The 16,510-nt window shown below is 38.9% G+C and overlaps 3 non-coding genes and 1 pseudogene across 3 annotated transcripts; all 4 read right to left on the minus strand.

The window, feature by feature from the left end:
* Positions 1-14,654: 14,654 nt before the first annotated feature.
* Positions 14,655-14,796, minus strand: LOC135009672 (U1 spliceosomal RNA; annotated as a pseudogene).
* Positions 14,797-14,948: 152 nt separating this feature from the next.
* Positions 14,949-15,112, minus strand: LOC135009521 (U1 spliceosomal RNA). The gene has a single exon (XR_010209062.1). It is a non-coding gene; the product is annotated as a U1 spliceosomal RNA (small nuclear RNA).
* Positions 15,113-15,786: 674 nt separating this feature from the next.
* On the minus strand, positions 15,787-15,949 carry LOC135009556 (U1 spliceosomal RNA). The gene has a single exon (XR_010209095.1). It is a non-coding gene; the product is annotated as a U1 spliceosomal RNA (small nuclear RNA).
* Positions 15,950-16,101: 152 nt separating this feature from the next.
* Positions 16,102-16,265, minus strand: LOC135009477 (U1 spliceosomal RNA). The gene has a single exon (XR_010209019.1). It is a non-coding gene; the product is annotated as a U1 spliceosomal RNA (small nuclear RNA).
* Between the last annotated feature and the right edge of the window lie 245 nt (positions 16,266-16,510).

The raw sequence follows: 16,510 nt of genomic DNA on the forward strand, positions 1-16,510 counted from the left end.
ATAGGTGAAAAACCATCCCTACAAAGATGTTAATCAGATACTTGGCTTTGTGGACACTTTTCAGAGAACAAATTTGTTAGCATAAAAATAAAGCCAGAAAATGAAGAGCTATTTAATCACTCAATTGGATTTTTTTGCCAGCATATTTCTTTTTCTCTGCAACCCACTGCTAAATTGTGCTTCCTAGCTGTTTTTATAAAATCACTGAATCAAATCTAACTCTGATTACATCAGAGAAGGCCAGGTACCCTACACCATAACAGGGGTTTTCGAAATTTTGACTTGTCTACATAAAGATCACCAAAATCTGATAACAAGGTCAATTACATCCCTGGGTGGGATTGAACCACCAACCTTTTGGTTAATAGCCTTACACAGTAACTGATTGCGCCACAGCAACACTTTGCAAAAGTCCATACTGACAAAGGCTAATAAGCATTCATCTAGAACGATTCCTAGAAACATTTTAAAAAGTCAATAATGTGGAGAGTTTTTGTAAGATGTTTCTTCCATCAACCAATGAAGAAACACATTGGTACTTTCCCATGATGAGTGAGTGCTTCAGGATCTCTTGCACTTACATGTGCAGCAGAGGACTGTAATGGAAGCATGCTGGGTCCATAACCCAGAGGTAGGCAGATTGAAACTATCCTCTGCTATATGCATTTTTTTTTTGTTAATTAAAGTAATCCAAAACTGGTATTGATATTTTTGCTCTTTTATTTTTACTTAAAGTACAATAACTTTTACCATTTTAATTTGTTTTAATAGTATATTGACAGTATTGTTTTCTTTCAAAAATCCACTTAATTTTCTTTACCCTATTATTAAAATGGTAATTGACAAAAACAAACTACATTGTCACCAGAAGAGCAATACAAAATGTACAAGTGATATATTAAAATCATCTTTCCAGCTTGAATTTCAATGATGCATTGGGGCAACGATTTTGTGAGAAACATCTTCACCCTTAAATAAAGATTTTCTTAATTCCTTACCTGTGTGCTAATTAGATATCACCTTGTTTTCACATTAAACAGACTTCCACATGAGAAAGCAGCAAGGATGCAGTGGCGTTAATGTTTCCTGGTGTCAACCTGTATTATTTCAGTAGATATTGAAATGAGGATGCATCTTGCTGCCTTTCCAATGAAGCAAGTTTAATTTAGTAATAGGTGAAAAACCATCCCTACAAAGATGTTAATCAGATACTTGGCTTTGTGGACACTTTTCAGAGAACAAATTTGTTAGCATAAAAATAAAGCCAGAAAATGAAGAGCTGTTTAATCACTCAATTGGATTTTTTTGCCAGCATATTTCTTTTTCTCTGCAAACCACTGCTAAATTGTGCTTCCTAGCTGTTTTTATAAAATCACTGAATCAAATCTAACTCTGATTACATCAGAGAAGGCCAGGTACCCTACACCATAACAGAGGTTTTTGAAATTTTGACTTGTCTACTTAAAGATCACCAAAATCTGATAACAAGGTCAATTACATCCCTGGGTGGGATTGAACCACCAACCTTTTGGTTAATAGCCGTACACACTAACTGATTGCGCCACAGCGACACTTTGCAAAAGTACATACTGACAAAGGCTAATAAGCATTCATCTAGAACGTTTCCTAGAAAAACTTTAAGTAGTCAATAATCTGGAGAGTTTTTGTAAGATGTTTCTTCCATCAACCAATGAAGAAACACATTGGTACTTTCCCATGATGAGTGAGTACTTCAGGATCTCTTGCAATTACATGTGCAGCAGAGTACTGTAATGGAAGCATGCTGGGTCCATAGCCCAGAGGTAGGCAGATTGAAACTATCCTCTGCTATATGCGTTTTTTTTTTGTTAATTAAAGTAATCCAAAACTGGGATTGATATTTTTGCTCTTTTATTTTTACTTAAAGTACAATAACTTTTACCATTTTCATTTGTTTTAATAGTATATTGACAGTATTGTTTTCTTTCAAAAATCCACTTAATTTTCTTTACCCGATTATTAAAATGGTAATTGACAAAAACAAACTACATTGTCACCAGAAGAGCAATACAAAATGTACAAGTGATATATTAAAATCATCTTTCCAGCTTGAATTTCAATGATGCATTGGGGCAACGATTTTGTGAGAAACATCTTCACCCTTAAATAAAGATTTTCTTAATTCCTTACCTGTGTGCTAATTAGATATCACCTTGTTTTCACATTAAACAGACTTCCACATGAGAAAGCAGCAAGGATGCAGTGGCGTTAATGTTTCCTGGTGTCAACCTGTATTATTTCAGTAGATATTCAAATGAGGATGCATCTTGCTGCCTTTCCAATGAAGCAAGTTTAATTTAGTAATAGGTGAAAAACCATCCCTACAAAGGTGTTAATCAGAAACTTGGCTTTGTGGACACTTTTCAGAGAACAAATTTGTTAGCATAAAAATAAAGCCAGAAAATGAAGAGCTGTTTAATCACTCAATTGGATTTTTTTGCCAGCATATTTCTTTTTCTCTGCAACCCACTGCTAAATTGTGCTTCCTAGCTGTTTTTATAAAATCACTGAATCAAATCTAACTCTGATTACATCAGAGAAGGCCAGGTACCCTACACCATAAGAGGGGGTTTGAAATTTTGACTTGTCTACATAAAGATCACCAAAATCTGCTAACAAGGTCAATTACGTCCCTGGGTGGGATTGAACCACCAACCTTTTGGTTAATAGCCTTACACAGTAACTGATTGCGCCACAGCAACACTTTGCAAAAGTCCATACTGACAAAGGCTAATAAGCATTCATCTAGAACGATTCCTAGAAACATTTTAAAAAGTCAATAATGTGGAGAGTTTTTGTAAGATGTTTCTTCCATCAACCAATGAAGAAACACATTGGTACTTTCCCATGATGAGTGAGTGCTTCAGGATCTCTTGCACTTACATGTGCAGCAGAGTACTGTAATGGAAGCATGCTGGGTCCATAACCCAGAGGTAGGCAGATTGAAACTATCCTCTGCTATATGCATTTTTTTTTGTTAATTAAAGTAATCCAAAACTGGGATTGATATTTTTGCTCTTTTATTTTTACTTAAAGTACAATAACTTTTACCATTTTAATTTGTTTTAATAGTATATTGACAGTATTGTTTTCTTTCAAAAATCCAATTAATTTTCTTTACCCGATTATTAAAATGGTAATTGACAAAAACAAACTACATTGTCACCAGAAGAGCAATACAAAATGTACAAATGATATATTAAAATTATCTTTCCAGCTTGAATTTCAATGATGCATTGGGGCAACGATTTTGTGAGAAACATCTTACCCTTAAATAAAGATTTTCTTAATTCCTTACCTGTGTGCTAATTAGATATCACCTTGTTTTCACATTAAACAGACTTCCACATGAGAAAGCAGCAAGGATACAGTGGCGTTAATGTTTCCTGGTGTCAACCTGTATTATTTCAGTAGATATTGAAATGAGGATGCATCTTGCTGCCTTTCCAATGAAGCAAGTTTAATTTAGTAATAGGTGAAAAACCATCCCTACAAAGATGTTAATCCGATACTTGGCTTTGTGGACACTTTTCAGAGAACAAATTAGTTAGCATAATAATAAAGCCAGAAAATGAAGAGCTGTTTAATCACTCAATTGGATTTTTCTGCCAGCATATTTCATTTTCTCTGCAAACCACTGCTAAATTGTGCTTCCTAGCTGTTTTTTGATAAAATCACTTAATCAAATCTAACTCTGATTACATCAGAGTAGGCCAGGTACCCTACACCATAAGAGGGGGTTTGAAATTTTGACTTGTCTACTTAAAGATCACCAAAATCTGATGACAAGGTCAATAACATCCCTGGGTGGGATTGAACCACCAACCCTTTGGTTAATAACCAAACACACTAACCGATTGCACCACAGAGACACTTTGCAAAAGTACATACTGACAAAGGCTAATAAGCATTCATCTAGAACGTTTCCTAGAAAACTTTAAAAAGTCAATAATCTGGAGAGTTTTTGTAAGATGTTTCTTCCATCAACCAATGAAGAAACGCATTGGTACTTTCCCATGATGAGTGAGTGCTTCAGGTTCTCTTGCACTTACATGTGCAGCAGAGTACTGCAATGGAAGCATGCTGGGCCCCTTAACCCAGAGGTAGGCAGATTGAAACTATCCTCTGCTATATGCATTTTTTTTTGTTAATTAAAGTAATCCAAAACTGGGATTGATATTTTTGCTCTTTTATTTTTACTTAAAGTACAATAACTTTTACCATTTTAATTTGTTTTAATAGTATATTGACAGTATTGTTTTCTTTCAAAAATCCACTTAATTTTCTTTACCCTATTATTAAAATGGTAATTGACAAAAACAAACTACATTGTCACCAGAAGAGCAATACAAAATGTACAAGTGATATATTAAAATCATCTTTCCAGCTTGAATTTCAATGATGCATTGGGGCAACGATTTTGTGAGAAACATCTTCACCCTTAAATAAAGATTTTCTTAATTCCTTACCTGTGTGCTAATTAGATATCACCTTGTTTTCACATTAAACAGACTTCCACATGAGAAAGCAGCAAGGATGCAGTGGCGTTAATGTTTCCTGGTGTCAACCTGTATTATTTCAGTAGATATTGAAATGAGGATGCATCTTGCTGCCTTTCCAATGAAGCAAGTTTAATTTAGTAATAGGTGAAAAACCATCCCTACAAAGATGTTAATCAGATACTTGGCTTTGTGGACACTTTTCAGAGAACAAATTTGTTAGCATAAAAATAAAGCCAGAAAATGAAGAGCTGTTTAAACACTCAATTGGATTTTTTTGCCAGCATATTTCTTTTTCTCTGCAAACCACTGCTAAATTGTGCTTCCTAGCTGTTTTTATAAAATCACTGAATCAAATCTAACTCTGATTACATCAGAGAAGGCCAGGTACCCAACACCATAACAGGGGTTTTTGAAATTTTGACTTGTCTACTTAAAGATCACCAAAATCTGATAACAAGGTCAATTACATCCCTGGGTGGTATTGAACCACCAACCTTTTGGTTAATAGCCGTACACACTAACTGATTGCGCCACAGCGACACTTTGCAAAAGTACATACTGACAAAGGCTAATAAGCATTCATCTAGAACGTTTCCTAGAAAAACTTTAAGTAGTCAATAATCTGGAGAGTTTTTGTAAGATGTTTCTTCCATCAACCAATGAAGAAACACATTGGTACTTTCCCATGATGAGTGAGTACTTCAGGATCTCTTGCAATTACATGTGCAGCAGAGTACTGTAATGGAAGCATGCTGGGTCCATAGCCCAGAGGTAGGCAGATTGAAACTATCCTCTGCTATATGTGTTTTTTTTTGTTAATTAAAGTAATCCAAAACTGGGATTGATATTTTTGCTCTTTTATTTTTACTTAAAGTACAATAACTTTTACCATTTTCATTTGTTTTAATAGTATATTGACAGTATTGTTTCCTTTCAAAAATCCACTTAATTTTCTTTACCCGATTATTAAAATGGTAATTGACAAAAACAAACTACATTGTCACCAGAAGAGCAATACAAAATGTACAAGTGATATATTAAAATAATCTTTCCAGCTTGAATTTCAATGATGCATTGGGGCAACGATTTTGTGAGAAACATCTTCACCCTTAAATAAAGATTTTCTTAATTCCTTACCTGTGTGCTAATTAGATATCACCTTGTTTTCACATTAAACAGACTTCCACATGAGAAAGCAGCAAGGATGCAGTGGCGTTAATGTTTCCTGGTGTCAACCTGTATTATTTCAGTAGATATTCAAATGAGGATGCATCTTGCAGCCTTTCCAATGAAGCAAGTTTAATTTAGTAATAGGTGAAAAACCATCCCTACAAAGGTGTTAATCAGAAACTTGGCTTTGTGGACACTTTTCAGAGAACAAATTGGTTAGCATAAAAATAAAGCCAGAAAATGAAGAGCTGTTTAATCACTCAATTGGATTTTTTTGCCAGCATATTTCTTTTTCTCTGCAACCCACTGCTAAATTGTGCTTCCTAGCTGTTTTTATAAAATCACTGAATCAAATCTAACTCTGATTACATCAGAGAAGGCCAGGTACCCTACACCATAAGAGGGGGTTTGAAATTTTGACTTGTCTACATAAAGATCACCAAAATCTGATAACAAGGTCAATTACGTCCCTGGGTGGGATTGAACCACCAACCTTTTGGTTATTAGCCTTACACAGTAACTGATTGCGCCACAGCAACACTTTGCAAAAGTCCATACTGACAAAGGCTAATAAGCATTCATCTAGAACGATTCCTAGAAACATTTTAAAAAGTCAATAATGTGGAGAGTTTTTGTAAGATGTTTCTTCCATCAACCAATGAAGAAACACATTGGTACTTTCCCATGATGAGTGAGTGCTTCAGGATCTCTTGCACTTACATGTGCAGCAGAGTACTGTAATGGAAGCATGCTGGGTCCATAACCCAGAGGTAGGCAGATTGAAACTATCCTCTGCTATATGCATTTTTTTTTGTTAATTAAAGTAATCCAAAACTGGGATTGATATTTTTGCTCTTTTATTTTTACTTAAAGTACAATAACTTTTACCATTTTAATTTGTTTTAATAGTATATTGACAGTATTGTTTTCTTTCAAAAATCCAATTAATTTTCTTTACCCGATTATTAAAATGGTAATTGACAAAAACAAACTACATTGTCACCAGAAGAGCAATACAAAATGTACAAATGATATATTAAAATCATCTTTCCAGCTTGAATTTCAATGATGCATTGGGGCAACGATTTTGTGAGAAACATCTTCACCCTTAAATAAAGATTTTCTTAATTCCTTACCTGTGTGCTAATTAGATATCACCTTGTTTTCACATTAAACAGACTTCCACATGAGAAAGCAGCAAGGATGCAGTGGCGTTAATGTTTCCTGGTGTCAACCTGTATTATTTCAGTAGATATTGAAATGAGGATGCACCTTGCTGCCTTTCCAATGAAGCAAGTTTAATTTAGTAATAGGTGAAAAACCATCCCTACAAAGATGTTAATCAGATACTTGGCTTTGTGGACACTTTTCAGAGAACAAATTTGTTAGCATAAAAATAAAGCCAGAAAATGAAGAGCTATTTAATCACTCAATTGGATTTTTTTGCCAGCATATTTCTTTTTCTCTGCAACCCACTGCTAAATTGTGCTTCCTAGCTGTTTTTATAAAATCACTGAATCAAATCTAACTCTGATTACATCAGAGAAGGCCAGGTACCCTACACCATAACAGGGGTTTTCGAAATTTTGACTTGTCTACATAAAGATCACCAAAATCTGATAACAAGGTCAATTACGTCCCTGGGTGGGATTGAACCACCAACCTTTTGGTTAATAGCCTTACGCAGTAACTGATTGCACCACAGCAACACTTTGCAAAAGTCCATACTGACAAAGGCTAATAAGCATTCATCTAGAACGATTCCTAGAAACATTTTAAAAAGTCAATAATGTGGAGAGTTTTTGTAAGATGTTTCTTCCATCAACCAATGAAGAAACACATTGGTACTTTCCCATGATGAGTGAGTGCTTCAGGATCTCTTGCACTTACATGTGCAGCAGAGTACTGTAATGGAAGCATGCTGGGTCCATAACCCAGAGGTAGGCAGATTGAAACTATCCTCTGCTATATGCATTTTTTTTTGTTAATTAAAGTAATCCAAAACTGGGATTGATATTTTTGCTCTTTTATTTTTACTTAAAGTACAATAACTTTTACCATTTTAATTTGTTTTAATAGTATATTGACAGTATTGTTTTCTTTCAAAAATCCACTTAATTTTCTTTACCCGATTATTAAAATGGTAATTGACAAAAACAAACTACATTATCACCAGAAGAGCAATATAAAATGTTCAAGTAATATATTAAAATCATCTTTCCAGCTTGGATTTCAATGATGCATTGGGGCAACGATTTTGTGAGAAACATCTTCACCCTTAAATAAAGATTTTCTTAATTCCTTACCTGTGTGCTAATTAGAGATCACCTTGTTTTCACATTAAACAGACTTCCACATGAGAAAACAGCAAAGATGCAGTGGCGTTAATGTTTCATGGTGTCAACCTGTATTATTTCCGTAGATATTGAAATGAGGATACATCTTGCTGCCTTTCCAATGAAGCAAGTTTAATTTAGTAATAGGTGAAAAACCATCCCTACAAAGATGTTAATCAGATACTTGGCTTTGTGGACACTTTTCAGAGAACAAATTTGTTATCATAAAAATAAAGCCAGAAAATGAAGAGCTGTTTAATCACTCAATTGGATTTTTCTGCCAGCATTTTTCTTTTTCTCTGCAACCCACTGCTAAATTGTGCTTCCTAGCTGTTTTTTTTATAAAATCACTTAATTAAATCTAACTCTGATTACATCAGAGAAGGCCAGGTACCCTACACCATAAGAGGGGGTTTGCAATTTTGACTTGTCTACTTAAATATCACCAAAATCTGATCACAAGGTCAATCACGTCCCTGGGTGGGATTGAACCACCAACCTTTTGATTAATAGCTGAACACACTAACCGATTGCGCCACAGAGACACTTTGCAGAAAGTAAATACTGACAAAGACTAATAAGCATTCATCTAGAACGTTTCCTAGAAAAACTTTAAAAAGTCAATAATCTGGAGAGTTTTTGTAAGATGTTTCTTCCAGCAACCAATGAAGAAACACATTGGTACTTTCGCATGATGAGTGAGTGCTTCAGGATCTCTTGCACTTACATGTGCAGCAGAGTACTGTAATGGAAGCATGCTGGGTCCATAACCCAGAGGTAGGCAGATTGAAACTATCCTTTGCTATATGCATTTTTTTTTGTTCATTAAAGTAATCCAAAACTGGGATTGATATTTTAGCTTTTATTTTTACTTAAAGTACAATAACTTTTACCATTTTAATTTGTTTTAATAGTATATTGACAGTATTGTTTTCTTTCAAAAATCCACTTAATTTTCTTTACCCGATTATTAAAATGGTAATTGACAAAAACAAACTACATTGTCACCAGAAGAGCAATACAAAATGTACAAGTGATGTATTAAAATCATCTTTCCAGCTTGAATTTCAATGATGCATTGGGGCAACTATTTTGTGAGAAACATCTTCACCCTTAAATAAAGATTTTCTTAATTCCTTACCTGTGTGCTAATTAGATATCACCTTGTTTTCACATTAAACAGACTTCCACATGAGAAAGCAGCAAGGATGCAGTGGCGTTAATGTTTCCTGGTGTCAACCTGTATTATTTCAGTAGATATTGAAATGAGGATGCATCTTGCTGCCTTTCCAATGAAGCAAGTTTAATTTAGTAATAGGTGAAAAACCATTCCTACAAAGATGTTAATCAGATATTTGGCTTTGTGGACACTTTTCAGAGTACAAATTTGTTAGCATAAAAGTAAAGCCAGAAAATGAAGAGCTGTTTAATCACTCAATTGGATTTTTTTGCCAGCATATTTCTTTTTCTCTGCAAACCACTGCTAAATTGTGCTTCCTAGCTGTTTTTATAAAATCACTGAATCAAATCTAACTCTGATTACATCAGAGAAGGCCAGGTACCCTACACCATAACAGGGTTTTTTGAAATTTTGACTTGTCTACTTAAAGATCACCAAAATCTGATAACAAGGTCAATTACGTCCCTGGGTGGGATTGAACCACCAACCTTTTGGTTATTAGCCTTACACAGTAACTGATTGCGCCACAGCGACACTTTGCAAAAGTACATACTGACAAAGGCTGATAAGCATTCATCTAGAACGTTTCCAAGAAAAACTTTAAATAGTCAATAATCTGGAGAGTTTTTGTAAGATGTTTCTTCCATCAACCAATGAAGAAACACATTGGTACTTTCCCATGATGAGTGAGTGCTTCAGGATCTCTTGCAATTACATGTGCAGCAGAGTACTGTAATGGAAGCATGCTGGGTCCATAGCCCAGAGGTAGGCAGATTGAAACTATCCTCTGCTATATGCATTTTTTTTTGTTAATTAAAGTAATCCAAAACTGGGATTGATATTTTTGCTCTTTTATTTTTACTTAAAGTACAATAACTTTTACCATTTTAATTTGTTTTAATAGTATATTGACAGTATTGTTTTCTTTCAAAAATCCACTTAATTTTCTTTACCCGATTATTAAAATGGTAATTGACAAAAATAAACTGATGAGGATACTACTGCAGTCTTTGTTTCGTCTGTACCCGCTGAAAGAGCAGCAAAAGGTGGAGATCTTGATGGGACAGTTGAAAGGGCTTGCACTTAGAGAGGTTACTTCCTGGCCTACTGAAGAGAAGAAGACTGTGGACCAGATCCTCAACAGGCTTGCTACCACATTTGACACAAGGACAGTGTCAGAACTTAAAATGCACTTCTTTGCTCGAAAGCAACAACCAGGAGAGTCACTACGGGGCTATGCCCTCAGCTTGCAGGAAGCACTCAGAGATGTTCAGCAAGCAGATCCTGAGCAAGTGCATGACAAAGAGAAAATGTTATTGGACCAGTTCACTGAAGGTGCAAGGGGCGAATTTGTAAAACTCAGCTGCGACTATTGAGATTGCAGAAGCCTGGAAGCACATTCCTGGATTTTAAAGAGGCTGCGATTAAAGTTCTAGGCTCCAGTCTTACTTCAGGGGCTGTTCCACAAGAGTCTATTCCAGAGATGCCACGGTATCAAGAGAATTCTGATGCCCAGGAGTCAAGTTTTAAAGGAGCTACTTACCCACCTACAGTAAAAGGAGTGACAGTGCCATGTTCAAAGACATGCATATTTGACTCTTCTAGTGAGTTACGAAGTCTGCTGGCTGAACTGACACGTGGTGTGACAGAGATGCGCAGAGACCTGCAGATTCTGAAGAGACAGCAGGCACTGCTCCATGAAGAAATGGAATGGTGCCAGGAGAGGAGACCACTGAACAGTTCCCAATGGGACCTACATAGAAACAGGGAGACACTTTTTTCCAACCACTTTGCCTCCCAAAGGCGACCCATTTTTCAAAGCTGTGAAGGAAGCGGACAAATTAAGAGAGAATTTGAGCAGCCAGATCATTTAAACTCCAAATTCATGTGGTTAACCCGTTATGTTAGCCAAAGCCCGGTGGTTCAAGTTTGCATCAATGGAGTCTCAATGCCCGCTCTCTTAGACACTGGATCACAAGTGACCACAATACAAGCAACACAGTTTGAGCAGCATTGGACTGAGGAACAGATGTTTCCGTCAACTTCCACATTGATAAACCCGATTGCAAGCAATGGGCACTGCATCCCTTGCAAAGGATACTCGGAAGCTGAAATTCAAATCGGACGAACAGTGCTACCACAGCAAGGCTTCATCATCACCACTGCCCAAGATGATGGATTGCCTCCAGTGATAGTGGGCATGAATGTGTTGCGGAACTGCTGTGAGGAGCTCGTAGCAGCACTCCAAGGAGAGTTTCAAACTGACAAGCTCCAGGAGAAACAAGGCCTTCAACCTGGGATAGCCAAACAAAAGGGAAGAATGATAACAGAATTATCTGTAAGAGAGGAACATGAAAAAAATAAGGCTAGCCAAATAATGATAGAAATGCCCATCTCCAGTGTCCAGATTATCCGAAAGAATGCTTCAATGTTAGGCATGAATAATATAGCATCCAGTTCTAGAAACTGTGAGCAACCTATTCAAGGAACCAGTTTTGACCACCTGCAAGATAAAAGTCAGATGATAAGACACCTCAAAGCCTTACTGAAGATTGGGAAATACCTGACCAAGCGACAAAGGCAAGAATCCTCGCCAGAACTCCTGAAGTTGTTGAGACAGCGAGAAAGGCTGTTTGAAGAGAAAGGACAGTTGGTTCGATGTAGTGTGGATCCTAATACTCATTATAGGATCAGTCAACTTGTAATTCCAAGACAAAGTGCTTGTTATGTGCTTGAAGAATATCACGACAAGTCAGGTCACCCTGGGTGCAAAAGGATGGAAACAAGCATCTGGAAAAAGTTCTTTTGGGTTGAAATGAGGGAAGACATCAAGAGATGGTGCCGAAACTGTCCAACCTGTTCTGTAAGAAGAACCTTGCTGCCTCTTTCTCTCCAGAATCCATTGTCCCAAACCAGCTGTGATACTGAATCCCAAGATGGAATGGAAGAGGCTCATAAAATGTATTTACAGCAGACTAAGGTGGTTTGTCACCGACAAGGAGGCAAGAAGACTAGGGCTTGCAAAACAGAAAACCACCATAGTCAGCTGCAGTTTTGTACAGCATGTCCCAAAGACAGTTTAGAAAGAGTTCAATACTCATCCATGGCAGGGGGGTTGAGGTTTCCTAGACAAACTTTTCAAGACCATATACTGTCCAGATTTCAACCGATTGCTCCAGGAGCATGTGTTAATGTACTATAGCACAAAAGGAATTATACCTATCAGATACTGATGTTAAAAATGTTGATAAATGTTAATGTTTCAGACATAATCTGTGTTCACTAATGAATGTGACTGGATATAGTGAGAAGTTTATATAGGGATAAAACCAAAATGCGTGAGGACACGCATGTTTTTGGGGGGGGCACGTGTGATATCCCATAACAACAAGGACATTTTTGACAACAGTGTAGTTGCCTGTGCCATTTTAAATAAAGTTTATTTAAAAGAAAATTGAACAGCAGTTTGAGAAGTCAGTTGGAGCCATGGTGAGGAAAGAGCTGGCGACGCCATTACGCAGAGATGAGCAGCTGAGAGAGGGGAGACAAATAAGCTGAAAATTGCATGAGAGAGTAAGCAGTAGTGCAAAATACAGCAGTGGAAGTGCAGCAATTAACAAGTAAGAACGCCATGACACTCTCAGCCAAGAGAGTGCACAGCAAGTGTCAGAGACAGGAGAGTATAAAGCCTTTATACCAATGCTGACTGGCCTACATCTGAGGGGAAACTGCCTCAGAAACATCTATTGACTGGGTGAGATAAATCCATATTTATACTGAAACCTACTCCACTGCAAAGGACATTATCCTATATTTACTATACCTATGCAGCGATTTACATGGGAAGCAGCTCCAGTTTGTTTTAAACAATCATCTTTACTACACAGAGCTACAATATTTTGTTCACAGCTAAAGAAGACAATAGCTGCATATAACTATGTAACAACATAACCGGGCCCCAACGTGCACATAGAGACTCCCTGCAGTGACACCAATGTTATCTGGGACTTAAATATTGTCTGCATAAGTTGATTTCTATTACTAAGCAACATAGTATTAATCTCAGATTTAGTTATATTACCATTTGTGTAATGACTTAAAGTGTATATGGTGTCTGTGTTTAAGTTGCTTGAATCAAATCTTTCCCTTCCCTACTGTAATCAGTTCCTTTTCTGAGTTATGTGGTAAACCATTTATTCTTTCATACAAAGCCCTGCCTGCCTTTCTTTGTGTCTGGGGAAACCTTGCCTCTCTGCCAGGAATAGAGAAGAGCTGCTGCTGAAGGAGGAATAGTCCATCAAGGTATCCCTGACCTGTTCCACATAGTTTACACACTTGTTATACCGGGGTGTTACATTGTGTGTGACTGACCTTAGGAAGAAACCGGAGCCTCCGCTGCAGTGACCCAGCAACCAGGGCACGGGAGTATACAGTGCCGCTGGGAGTGATGAAGCTGCAGTAAAGATGTCTATTAGACCTAGCCTGCTGCAGCCCTTGTAGATTCTCATAAAAAAAGTTCTTCTTTTCTTGTCAAAATTAATAGCTAAGAATAGGCTGCTTGAGGCAGGCCCCTGTTAAGTGGCCTGCTACTGAAGGCAACAACTACAAACTGAGCTCCCTGTTCATGGAAGCGGGGTTATAGAGGAGAATGCGCTGAGCATCTTGGGAACAGTCAAAAGCTTTGAGCCGGTTGGTGCCTCAGATCAAGATCCTACTCTACACCCCAATGTGAATCCTTGTGGAGTCCAGTGTACCCCACAGAAGAAATTAATGTGTCACACCCATTGGCAGCAACCTTAGAATAGCTGCTGACGGGCACAATTGAGAAAGGAAGGGGGGGGGGACATTTGAATCCAGCACATAGATGCAATTCAAATATGTAATTTGAACCTTCCTATTTTAAAATATAATGGATGAACCTCACCCTGTGAGAACAATCTTCATGATATAGAGATCTCATATGCAAAATAAGTATGAGTTGGGATAGGGCTGGGGAGGGTGGCTGCTCGGGCAGCCCCTCCCCCGTCAAGTTAAGGAGATTCAACTGAGGAAGCACAAGGGAACTCTCGTCTGGGGACAACAACTGCAGGGAGACCACATCTTTTCAGATGAACATGGGAGGGCGGAAGGCTGCCTAATACTGAAGCACCATCAAATATCAAACCATATGCAATAACTAGTACAAGTATTCCTGGGGGAAGGTCTGCAGGAGACGAATTTGCATACGGTGATGTCATCCAAGCAGTGGGCCAAAGTTGGCTGGAACCCTCATCTGCATATGAAAAGAGAAAAGGGTTATGCAGGGCTTGGCGGCCTTTTGCGGCGCTTGGATGACCCCTAGTTCGCATTAAACACCTCCACCCTCCTTCGGTGTGGGGCTCATGTTGGCCATGCCCCATCCCATGAAGCATTGAGCATTGAGAGCCGACCAGGGGAAACACAAATTATGCAGTCAAGTTTCCCACATTTGGGGAAATCGCAGGGGCAGCACAGCCAGAGTGCAATGGGTGAGCCTTGCCCTGGGAGAAGCACCTTCAAGATCATAGTATCTCACCTGGCAGGTAAGTAGGAGTTGGGCTAGAGCTGGGGAGGGTCGCTGCTCGGGCACCCCCCTGTCAAGTGAAGGAGATCCAACTGAGGCAGCACAATGGAACTCTCGAAAGAAGAACAAGGCTAGAGGAAGATCTGAGACAAAGAAATCTGACTTTTACCAGAGCTGACCAGCGGAAAACACAAACACAGTCCCCCACTACCACAAATAATGCAGGCGAGTTTCCCACATTTGGGGAAATCACAGGGGTCAGCATACCCAGAATGCAATGAATGAACCTCACCCTGGGTGAACAATCTTCATGACCATGGTGTCTCCTATGCAAAATAAGTATGATTTGGGATAGGGCTGGGGAGGGCCGCTGCTCAGGCACATCTCTGTCAAGTAAAGTTAATTCAACTGAGGCAGCACAAGGGAACTCTCATCTGGGGACAACAACTGCAGGGAGAACACATATTTTCAGATGAACATGGGAGGGCAGAAGGCTGCCTAATACTGAAGCACCCCCAAACAACAAACCAAATGCAACAACTAGTGCAAGCATTCCTGGGGGAAGGCCTGCAGCAGATGGATTTGCATATGGTGATGTTATCCAAGCAGTGGGTCAAAGTTGGCTTCAACCCTCATCTGCATATGAAAAGAGAAAAGGGGCGTGCAGGGCATGGCGGCCTTTTGCGCTGCTTGGATGACCCCTAGATCGCATTAAACACCCCCACCCTCCTTTGGTGTGGGGCTCATGTTGGCCATGCCCCATCCCATGAAGCATTCAAGCTGATTTCTTGCAGCAGCTGGGCACTGTAACAGCTCCAGAGCTGCTCTGTAAGGCAAGTAAAAGGGTGTGGGCCCTGCAGCACTACCTGTAGTTTGCATTGTGCATTGGAAGGCACAAAGTAAGCAGACGGGAGGAGAAGTCAGGATAGTGCACAAGGGTATAGAAGGGAGGGGCTCAAGAAAAGAGAAGTGGAAACAGACAGCAAACTAGGCTGGAGAGAGACCTGAGACAAAGAGATCTGAATTATACGAGAGCCGACCAGGGGAAACACAAATTATGCAGTCAAGTTTCCCACATTTGGGGAAATTGCAGGGGCAGCACACCCAGAGTGCAATGGGTGAGCCTTGCCCTGGGAGAAGCACCTTCATGATCATAGTATCTCACCTGGCAGGTAAGTAGGAGTTGGGCTAGAGCTGGGGAGGGTCGCTGCTCGGACACCCCCCTGTCAAGTGAAGGAGATCCAACTGAGGCAGCACAAAGGAACTCTCGAAAGAAGAACAAGGCTAGAGGAAGATCTGAGACAAAGAAATCTGACTTTTACCAGAGCTGACCAGAGGAAAGCACAAACACAGTCCACCACTACCACAAATAATGCAGTCGAGTTTCCCACATTTGGGGAAATCACAGGGGTCAGCATACCCAGAGTGCAATGAATGAACCGCACCCTGGGAGAACAATCTTCATAACAATGGTATCTCCTATGCAAAATAAGTATGATTTGGGATATGGCTGGGGAGGGCCGCTGCTCAGGCACATCTCTGTCAAGTAAAGGAGATTCAACTGAGGCAGCACAAGGGAACTCTCATCTGGGGACAACAACTGCAGGGAGAACACATATTTTCAGATGAACATGGGAGGACAGAAGGCTGCCTAATACTGAAGCACCCCCAAACAACAAACCAAATGCAACAACTAGTGCAAGCATTCCTGGGGGAAGGCCTGCAGCAGATAGATTTGCAT

The sequence above is a fragment of the Pseudophryne corroboree genome, unplaced genomic scaffold (genome assembly GCF_028390025.1).
Source record: "Pseudophryne corroboree isolate aPseCor3 unplaced genomic scaffold, aPseCor3.hap2 scaffold_227, whole genome shotgun sequence".
Classification (NCBI taxonomy): Eukaryota; Metazoa; Chordata; class Amphibia; order Anura; family Myobatrachidae; genus Pseudophryne; species Pseudophryne corroboree.